Genomic DNA, 11,184 nt, shown 5'->3' with positions numbered 1-11,184 from the left:
TTCTGCCAAGTATTTGAGCACATTTGACTTGACAGCTGGCTACTGGCAAATCAGGTTAGCTGAGGAGTCTAAAGCCAAGACAGCATTTTCTAGCCCCAGTGGGCATTATCAGTTTGTGGTGATGCCCTTTGGTTTGAAAAATGCGCCTGCCACCTTCCAACGGTTGGTGAATCAAGTCCTCACTGGGTTGGATGAATTTTGTGCAGCATATCTGGACGATATTGCTGTCTTTAGCTCCACCTGGGAGGATCACCTGGTCCACCTGAAGGAAGTGCTAGAGGCTCTGCAAAAGGCAGGCCTCACTATCAAGGCAACCAAGTGCCAGATAGGGCAGAGCAAGGTTGTATACTTGGGCCACCTTGTGGGTGGAGGCCAAGTTCAACCACTGGAGAGTAAGATTCAGACCATAAAGGACTGGACTCCTCCAACTACCCAGACTCAGGTCAGAGCTTTCTTGGGCCTGACTGGGTACTACAGGAAGTTTGTTAAGAACTATGAGTCCATTGTGACTCCTCTTAATGATCTGACATCCAAGAAGATGCCCAAAAAGGTTCAGTGGACAGTAAGCTGTCAAAAGGCATTTGATGACCTGAAGAAGGCCATGAGCTCTGCACCTATCCTGAAAAGTCCTGACTACTCAAGAAAGTTTATTGTCCAAACAGATGCTTCTGAGTTGGGAGTGGGAGCTGTGCTTTCACAACTTAATGTAGATGGTCAAGACCAGCCCATTGCTTTCATTAGCAGAAGGCTGACCCCCAGAGAGAAACGTTGGTCAGCCATTGAGAGGGAGGCCTTTGTTGTGGTGTGGGCCCTGAAGAAGTTGAGACCATACTTGTTTGGCACTCACTTCAAGATTCAGACCGACCATAAGCCCCTCTTATGGCTTAATCAGATGAAGGGTGAAAACCCCAAACTGCTCAGGTGGTCCATTTCCCTACAGGGGATGGACTTTACAGTGGAGCACCGCCCAATGACTGACCATGGTAATGCAGATGGTCTCTCCAGGTACTTCCACTTAGAACATGAAGACACAACAGGTCAAGGTTAGTCTAATGTCCCTGCGTTTGGGGGGGTTGTGTAGGAGAGTAGGGTCTGCTATCCTATGGTCACCCCAAATTTTTGCTTTTTGCTTCACTGGTTTATGACTTAATGTGGCTGTGGGCCTGCTAATCAGACCCACAGCCTGCTGTTCTCTCTCTAAATTATTACCCATGTACTTTAAGTGCATAACGAAATTGGAACTGGTTCACCTTATTGGCCCCTGTAACAGTGTACCCAGGTACCCAGGGCATAGGTGCTTCCAAGGCCTACCAGGGGTTGCAGCACGTATTGTGCCACCCCTGGCCTGGCCTCCATATTTGACACAACTGGCTGATCACTCAGCTGGGGTAAGTCGGTGTAACCACCCCTTACTTAGGTGTAGTATGCCTATACCTAACCTAAAATGGACACATATGTTCCTATCAGTCACTCCTATGGAAGGCCTCATCAATCCTGTAGGCAGAGTGCTTGGACATATGATGGTGAGATGGTGAGATGGTGCTCTGGCATGAGCTGAGCCTGTCTGCAGCTTTGGGAACCATGTCCTTTAGCTGTTTCAGATACTGCAATACCATATACTCTTAAGTGCATTATAATCCTCGCGGTTAAATGCTATCTTAGGTTTGGCTTTATCAAAACATGTCGAGTAAGGTGTCATACGAATTGGAATACTACCCCCTCGCCAGTTCTGGTGACGGGGGTAGCATTCCACCCTTCTAGAGGGACTCGACATGTACCTAACCTGAACCCCGGTTAAAGTTAAACTGAGCCTTAGCATCACAAAATGGATGCTGCCACCACAGACACAAGTCTGACCTCCTGTTGCTGGGAGTCCTTCCAGCGAGGGCAGCTTGGGTTTCCTGCCTTGGGAGGTGCTAGCACCACCCCAGACAGGATTTTGTGTATTGGGTAGGACAGGGCTGAATAGAATCAGACATGCCTGGGGCACACAAGGTGTCCCTGTGCATAGGCCAGTTCAAACCGGTGCTGGGGCATTCCAGCCCCAGTCCTGGCACGAAACTGGACAAAGGAAAGGGGGTGTAACCACTCCCCTTCCTTGTCCCACCCAGAGGAGGGACCTAGTAGGTGATCCGGCCCCCCAGATTCGAATAAGAGTGGGAGCTGTGTCCTGAGACTTCAGATCATCCTGAATCAACTTGAAACTAAGAAGACGACTGGACTTCGACATTCTGCTGCACAGAAGACTGAAGAGCATCTCCCTTGTGGCCTAGGAGTGGCCACCCTGTGAACACAGGCACCATCCAGCAACTCGACGTCTGCTTTACCGCCGCCTCCCGCCGGAGCCCAAGCCCAGAGCCTGACAAGACCCAGACTCCCAGACTTCTCACAGCCCGATCCACAGTCCCTGCAAAGAAGGGACCCGTGGAGGCACCGAGAGACGTGGGACCGGACCTCTTGAAAGACCCCCGAGAAGCTGATTGCGCAGCATCCAAGGCACCCTCGACGCTGTGCTTTGGGGTTTGAGAAGCCCCAACCTCGAGCAGCCCTTGCACTGAAGATCAGCCCCCCAGCATCTCCACGATCTGCGTGGGGCCCTTTTGCACTGTGCCACTGGACGCACCAACCCGGCCACTTGCCACGTGGCTAGCGGCCATCTTGGCAATGAAAACGACAAACTACACCACAGGTCTGGTTGCTCCAGACTAGCCCTTGCTCCCCTAAAAAGGAGCACCCGCTCTGACCTTGCTGGTCCGAGTGAGAAGCTTGAATCACTTCCTGCGTGGCTTGCTTTAGCCAAGGCCTGTTTGCTCCAATCAAGTTGACGACACCGCCAACAGCGAGAGCCTATGTGGGACAGCTTGTGACCGACTCCTGGATGTCCTTGACCTCTTGGTGTCCATGTGGCTGCAGAGACAATCTTCACGACATCACCTGTTTGCACCCGACATCGCCTGGTTCCGTCCTGGTTCCACGGTAGTCACTGGCTAGTGACTTTGAACATTGTCCCCTATGCTTTCAGGTCTTCACCTCTTCAGATCCACCCTTGGATCCACCGGAACTCTTCACATCGAGTCGCCTGCAGCATCTTCAGCTCCAAGCACCATCGGCCGGCGTGACGAAACCAGACACTACTTCGACCCTATGCACCCGCTTCCTGTGGGTGAGGTAACTCAGCACCGCCGGTGTTCCCACACTGGTACACACCTCTAGTGTCTGTGTCTAAAGTTTCATCCTTCTAGGTCACTCGGAAGGTTCCTTAATAACTAACTTTGTAACTTTTACGCACCATTGACATTGCATTGGTGCGTGCGTGCACTTTCTGCACTGCACCCGAGTCCCGCCGGCCTTTCCCGACTACATCACTGCTAGTCTCGAACAGCTCCAGCGATTCCCCAGGCCCTAGTCCTCTTCACTTTCCCCATAGTGGTTCTTATACCACTATTTTTGTATATGGTTTAGGTGGCCCCTAGGGCTCATCCATATTCGTGCAACTTTTGTATATTTAAACTGTGTTTCGTTTTAACGCATTTTCTTCTGTGCTCATAAAGAGTATAGGGGATATTTGGAGAAATAAATCTATATATATTTTCAATATATATCTGTGTGGTGTCCTTTCATTTGGTATTCAAGGGATTGTGTATGGTAAAACAGCTTGCTTCACATGCCTTTACAGAGTTTAGCCTAAGACTGCTTAGTCCATGCTACCCCTAGGATAGCTTGTCTATAAGGTTGACTTTACAACCTGCACCAAGGGGGTTGCTTGGCATGGTACAAGGTGATCACTAGAACTAGTGAGCATCATATACCAGGCCAACTTCTCACACTCTACATACAATGATTGTTTTGAAACATTCTTAAAGGGGAAGAGGTTTTTACGGGACACCTTATCATTTGAGGATTGGTTACAACAATCATGGAGATGGTGATAAAGTATGATTGTTTTGGGCCAAATTATGGTGGAAAACATTTCTACGTACCACTACAATTCGGTATTTGGAAGGTACACCCAAACACCCCTTTCGAATACCTTCCATTTAATACATCAGAAAAAGCCATTTTGCGTTTGCAAATGACCTGATTCTTCAGACCAGCCTTCTTGCAACTACAATGATAGTTCATACATCTTGCACGTAGGCAGAGCATTTAAGGAGAAATTAAATAGTTCCTACGTTGCACAAAAATGAAGTGCTTCAAACAAACACATACTTTGCATGCACAGAGAAGAGGTGGAATATATGTAAGACTGAAGACACAGGTGAAATGAGAAAAAGATTGACTGCTTCGCTGCCACGTTTTATACGCCATTTCATCAATGCAATACAAGAAAGCACCAAACAGTATAACAAAGTTGTCAATTCGTTTCATAGTCCATTCCCTTTGTTTAGTGCTGTGAAAGGAAGAGCCGAATTCCAAAATTGATCAATGATGTTTCAGAAATTTCCCAAAGGGAATACCAAGCCGAGTGTTAAAAACTGCATTTACTCACAGGCTTTGAGCAGGAAACACTGAAATGCTATTAAAGTGCAATATCCAAGGGAACACTGACTCTGTCAAAGATGATCCAAATGGAATTGATGAAAAGTCCCAATTACAAACAACAGAATCAAAATAGGGTGAGGGGACTCCCGGATTTGAACCAGGGACCTCTTGATCTGCAGTCAAATACTCTACCACTGAGCTATATCCCCAGCTTTGCAGTAAAATCAGAATGATAAAATATCAGTACATCATGAAAGAGTGTGAGGATCATAGTAAGTTGTTCCAGAAAGTACAACCTTGAAACTGTGGAACAGGAGAAGTAGTCCTTAATATTATTTATTAAAGGAAAACTGGATCATTTAAAAACCAGATTTATTTGTTTCATTGTTATTTTATTTGAATAGGCAGTGGTACATAGGACCAATGCCTCTACATACAATGATTGTTTTGAAACATTCTTAAAGGGGAAGAGGTTTTTACGGGACACCTTATCATTTGAGGATTGGTTACCACAATCACAGAGATGATGATGAAGTATGATTGTTTTGGGCCAAATTATGGTGGAAAAACATTTCTACGTACCACTACAATTCGGTATTTGGAAGGTACACCCAAACACCCCTTTCGAATACCTTCCATTTAATACATCAGAAAAAGTCATTTTGCGTTTGCAAATGGCCTGATTCTTCAGGCCAGCCTTCTTGCAACTGAAATGATAGTTCGTACATCTTGCACGTAGGCACAGTTTTTAAGGAGAAATTAAATAGTTCCTACGTTGCACAAAAATGAAGTGCTTCAAACAAACACATACTTTGCATGCACAGAGAAGAGGTGGAATATATGTAAGACTGAAGACACAGGTGAAATGAGAAATAGATTGACAGCTTCGCTGCCAAGTTTTATACGCCATTTCTTCAGTCCAATACAAGAAAGCACCAAACAGTATAACAAAGTTGTCAATTGGTTTCGTAGTCCATTCCCTTTGTTTAGTGCTGTGAAAGGAAGTGCCGAATTCCAAAATTGATCAATGATGTTTCAGAAGTTTCCCAAAGGGAATACCAAGCCGAGAGTTAAAAACTGCATTTACTCACAGGCTTTGAGCAGGAAACACTGGAATGCTATTAAAGTGCAATATCCAAGGGAAAACTGACTCTGTCAAAGATGATTCAAATGGAATTGATGAAAAGTCCCAATTACAAAGAACAGAATCAAAATAGGGTGAGGAACACCCAGATTTGAACCAGGGAACTCTTGATCTGCTGTCAAATGCTCTACCACTGAGCTATATCCCCAGCTTTTCAGTATAATCAGAATGACAAAATATCAGTACATCATGAAAGAGTGTGAGGATCATACTAAGTTGTGCTGGAAAGTACAACCTTGAAACTGTGGAACAGGAGAAGTAGTCCTTAATATTATTTATTAAAGAAAAACGGGATCATTTAAAAAACAGATTTATTTATTTCATTGGTATTTTATTTGAATAGGCAGTGGTACATAGGACCAACGCCTCTACATACAATGATTGTTTTGAAAACATTCTTAAAGGGGAAGAGGTTTTTACGGGACACCTTATCATTTGAGGATTGGTTACCACAATCACTGAGATGGTGATGAAGTATGATTGTTTTGGGCCAAATTATGGTGGAAAAACATTTCTACGTACCACTACAATTCGGTATTTGAAAGGTACAGCCAAACACCCCTTTCGAATACCTACCATTTAATACATCAGTAAAAGCCATTTTGCGTTTGCAAATGGCCTGATTCTTCAGACCAGCCTTCTTGCAACTGCAATGATAGTTCGTACATCTTGCACGTAGGCAGAAGTTTTAAGGAGAAATTAAATAGTTCCTACGTTGCACAAAAATGAAGTGCTTCAAACAAACACATACTTTGCATGCACAGAGAAGAGGTGGAATATATGTAAGACTGAAGACACAGGTGAAATGAGAAATAGATTGACTGCTTCGCTGCCCAGTATTCTACGCCATTTCTTCAGTGCAATACAAGAAAGCACCAAACAGTGTAACAAAGTTGTCAATTGGTTTCATAGTCCATTCCCTTTGTTTAGTGCTGTGAAAGGAAGAGCCAAATTCCAAAATTGATCAATGTTGTTTCAGAAAGTTCCCAAAGGGAATACCAAGCCCAGTGTAAAAAATGCATTTACTCACAGGTTTTGAGCAGGAAACACTGTAATGCTATTAAAGTGCAATATCCAAGGGAACACTGACTCTGTCAAAGATGATCCAAATGGAATTGATGAAAAGTCCCAATTACAAATAACAGAATCAAAATAGGGTGAGGGGACACCTGGATTTGAACAAGGGACCTCTTGATCTGCAGTCAAATGCTCTACCACTGAGCTATATCCCCAGCTTTTCAGAAAAACCAGAATGACAAAATATCAGTACATCATGAAAGAGTGTGAAGATCATACTAAGTTGTGCCAGAAAGTACAACCTTGAAACTGTGGAACAGGAGAAGTAGTCCTTAATATTATTTATTAAAGGATCATTTAAAAAACAGATTTATTTGTTTCATTGTTATTTTATTTGAATAGGCAGTGGTACATAGGACCAATGCCTCTACATACAATGATTGTTTTGAAACATTCTTAAAGGGGAAGAGGTTTTTACGGGACACCTTATTATTTGAGGATTGGTTACCACAATCACGGAGATGGTGATGAAGTATGATTGTTTTGGGCAAAATTATGGTGGAAAAACATTTCTACGTACCACTACAATTCGGTATTTGGAAGGTACACCCAAGCACCCCTTTCGAATACCTTCCATTTAATACATCAGAAAAAGCCATTTTGCGTTTGCAAATGGCCTGATTCTTCAGACCAGCCTTCTTGCAACTGCAATGATAGTTCGTACATCTTGCACGTAGGCAGAGCTTTTAAGGAGAAATTAAATAGTTCCTACGTTGCACAAAAATGAAGTGCTTCAAACAAACACATACTCTGCATGCACAGAGAAGAGGTGGAATATATGTAAGACTTAAGACACAGGTGAAATGAGAAATAGATTGACTGCTTCGCTGCCAAGTTTTATACGCCATTACTTCAGTGCAATACAAGAAAGCACCAAACAGTATAACAAAGTTGTCAATTGGTTTCATAGTCCATTCCCTTTGTTTAGTGCTGTGAAAGGAAGAGCCGAATTCCAAAATTGATCAATGATGTTTCAGAAATTTCCCAAAGGAAATAACAACCCGAGTGTTAAAAACTGCATCACTCACAGGTTTTGAGCAGGAAACACTGAAATGCTATTAAAGTGCAGTATCCAAGGGAACACTGACTCTGTCAAAGATGATCCAAATGGAATTGATGAAAAGTCCTAATTACAAACAACAGAATCAAAATAGGGTAAAGGGACACCCGGATTTGAACCAGGGACCTCTTGATCTGCAGTCAAATGCTCTACCACTGAGCTATATCCCGAGCTTTTCAGTAAAATCAGAATGACAAAATATCAGTACATCATGAAAGAGTGTGAGGATCATACTAAGTTGTGCCAGAAAGTACAACCTTGAAACTGTGGAACAGGAGAAGTAGTCCTTAATATTATTTATTAAAGGAAAACTGGATCATTTAAAAAACAGATTTATTTGTTTCATTGTTATTTTATTTGAATAGGCAGTGGTACATAGGACCAATGCCTCTACATACAACAATTGTTTTGAAACATTCTTAAAGGGGAAGAGGTTTTTACGGGACACCTTATCATTTGAGGATTGATTACCGCAATCACTGGGATGGTGATGAAGTATGATTGTTTTGGGCCAAATTATGGTGGAAAAACATTTCTACGTACCACTACAATTCGGTATTTGGAAGATACACCCAAACACCCCTTTCGAATACCTTCCATTTAATACATCATAAAAAGCCATTTTGCGTTTGCAAATGGCCTGAGTCTTCAGACCAGCCTTCTTGCAACTGCAATGATAGTTCGTACATCTTGCACGTAGGCAGAGCTTATAAGGAGAAATTAAATAGTTCCTACTTTGCACAAAAATGAAGTGCTTCAAACAAACACATACTTTGCATGCACAGAGAAGAGGTGGAATATATGTAAGACTGAAGGCACAGATGAAATGAGAAATAGATTGACTGCTTCGCTGCCAAGTTTTATACGCCATTTCTTCAGTGCAATACAAGAAAGCACCAAACAGTATAACATAGTTGTCAATTGGTTTCATAGTCCATTCCCTTTGTTTAGTGCTGTGAAAGGAAGTGCAGAATTCCAAAATTGATCAATGATGTTTCAGAAATTTCCCAAAGGGAATAACAAGCCGAGTGTTAAAAACTGCATTTACTCACAGGTTTTGAGCAGGAAACACTGAAATGCTATTAAAGTGCAATATCCAAGGGAACACTGACTCTGTCAAAGATGATCCAAATGGAATTGATGAAAAGTCCCAATTACAAACAACAGAATCATAATAGGGTGAGGGGACACATGGATTTGAACCAGGGACCTCTTGATCTGCAGTAAAATGCTCTACCACTGAGCTATATCCCCAGCTTTTCAGTATAGTCAGAATGACAAAATATCAGTACATCATGAAAGAGTGTGAGGATCATACTAAGTTGTGCTGGAAAGTATAACCTTGAAACTGTGGAACAGGAGAAGTAGTCCTTAATATTATTTATTAAAGAAAAACTGGATCATTTAAAAAACAGATTTATTTATTTCATTGTTATTTTATTTGAATAGGCAGTGGTGCATAGGACCAATGCCTCTACATACAATGATTGTTTTCAAAACATTCTTAAAGGGAAAGAGGTTTTTACGGGACACCTTATCATTTGAGGATTGGTTACCACAATCACTGAGATGGTGATGAAGTATGATTGTTTTGGGCCAAATTATGGTGAAAAAACATTTCTACGTACCACTACAATTCGGTATTTGAAAGGTACACCCAAACACCCCTTTCGAATACCTTCCATTTAATACATCAGAAAAAGCCATTTTGCGTTTGCAAATGGCCTGATTCTTCAGACCAGCCTTCTTGCAACTGCAATGATAGTTCGTACATCTTGCACGTAGGCAGAAGTTTTAAGGAGAAATTAAATAGTTCCTAGGTTGCACTAAAATGAAGTGCTTCAAACAAACACATACTTTGCATGCACAGAGAAGAGGTGGAATATATATAAGACTGAAGACACAGGTGAAATGAGAAATAGATTGACTGCTTCGCTGCCCGGTATTCTACGCCATTTCTTCAGTGCAATACAAGAAAGCACCAAACAGTATAACAAAGTTGTCAATTGGTTTCATAGTCCATTCCCTTTGTTTAGTGCTGTGAAAGGAAGAGCCGGATTCCAAAATTGATCAATGATGTTTCAGAAATTTCCCAATGGGTATAACAAGCCGAGTGTTAAAAACTGCATTTACTCACAGGTTTTGAGCAGGAAAGTCTGAAATGCTATTAAAGTGCAATATCCAAGGGAACACTGACTCTGTCAAAGATGATCCAAATGGAATTGATGAAAAGTCCAAATTACAAACAACAGAATCAAAATAGGGTGAGGGGACACCCGGATTTGAACCAGGGACCTCTTGATCTGCAGTCAAATGCTCTACCACTGAGCTATATCCCCGGTTTTTCAGTAAAATCAGATTGACAAAATATCAGTACATCATGAAAGAGTGTGAGGATCATACTAAGTTGTGCCAGAAAGTACAACCTTGAAACTGTGGAACAGGAGAAATAGTCCTTAATATTATTTATTAAAGGAAAACTGGATCATTTAAAAAACAGATATTTGTTTCATTGTTATTTTATTTGAATAGGCAGTGGTACATAGGACCAATGCCTCTACATACAATGATTGTTTTGAAACATTCTGAAAGGGGAAGAGGTTTTTACGGGACACCTTATCATTTGAGGATTGGTTACCACAATCACTGAGATGGTCATGAAGTATGATTGTTTTGGGCCATATTATGGTGGAAAAACATTTCCACGTACCACTACAATTCGGTATTTGGAAGGTACACCCAAACACCCCTTTCGAATACCTTCCATTTAATACATCAGAAAAAGCCATTTTGCGTTTGCAAATGGCCTGATTCTTCAGACCAGCCTTCTTGCAACTGCAATGATAGTTCGTACATCTTGCACGTAGGCAGAGCTTTTAAGGAGAAATTAAATAGTTCCTACGTTGCACAAAAATGAAGTGCTTCAAACAAACACATACTTTGCATGCACAGAGAAGAGGTGGAATATATGTAAGACTGTAGACACAGGTAAAATGAGAAATAGATTGACTGCTTCGCTGCCAAGTTGTATACGCCATTTCTTCAGTGCAATACAAGAAAGCACCAAACAGTATAACAAAGTTGTCAATTGGTTTCATAGTTCATTCCCTTTGTTTAGTGCTGTGAAAGGAAGAGCCGAATTCCAAAATTGATCAATGATGTTTCAAAAATTTCCCAAAGGGAATACCAAGCCGAGTGTTAAAAAGTCCATTTACTCACAGGTTTTGAGCAGGAAACACTGAAATGCTATTAAAGTGCAATAACCAAGGGAACACTGACTCTGTCAAAGATGATCCAAATGGAATTGATGAAAAGTCCCAATTACAAACAAGAGAATCAAAATAGGGTGAGGGGACACCTGGACTTGAACCAGGGACCTCTTGATCTGCAGTCAAATGCTCTACCACTGAGCTATATCCCC

General features: G+C 42.0%; 2 non-coding genes across 2 annotated transcripts; both read right to left on the bottom strand.

Moving 5' to 3' along the window:
* Positions 1-10,030: 10,030 nt before the first annotated feature.
* TRNAC-GCA (transfer RNA cysteine (anticodon GCA)) lies at positions 10,031-10,102 on the bottom strand. The gene has a single exon. It is a non-coding gene; the product is annotated as a tRNA-Cys (tRNA).
* A 1,010-nt stretch (positions 10,103-11,112) lies between these two features.
* TRNAC-GCA (transfer RNA cysteine (anticodon GCA)) lies at positions 11,113-11,184 on the bottom strand. The gene has a single exon. It is a non-coding gene; the product is annotated as a tRNA-Cys (tRNA).

The sequence above is a fragment of the Lissotriton helveticus genome, chromosome 1_2 (assembly GCF_964261635.1).
Source record: "Lissotriton helveticus chromosome 1_2, aLisHel1.1, whole genome shotgun sequence".
NCBI lineage: Eukaryota > Metazoa > Chordata > Amphibia > Caudata > Salamandridae > Lissotriton > Lissotriton helveticus.
Note: the sequence above shows the minus strand (reverse complement) of the source record. Positions and strands in the feature narration are given on the sequence as shown.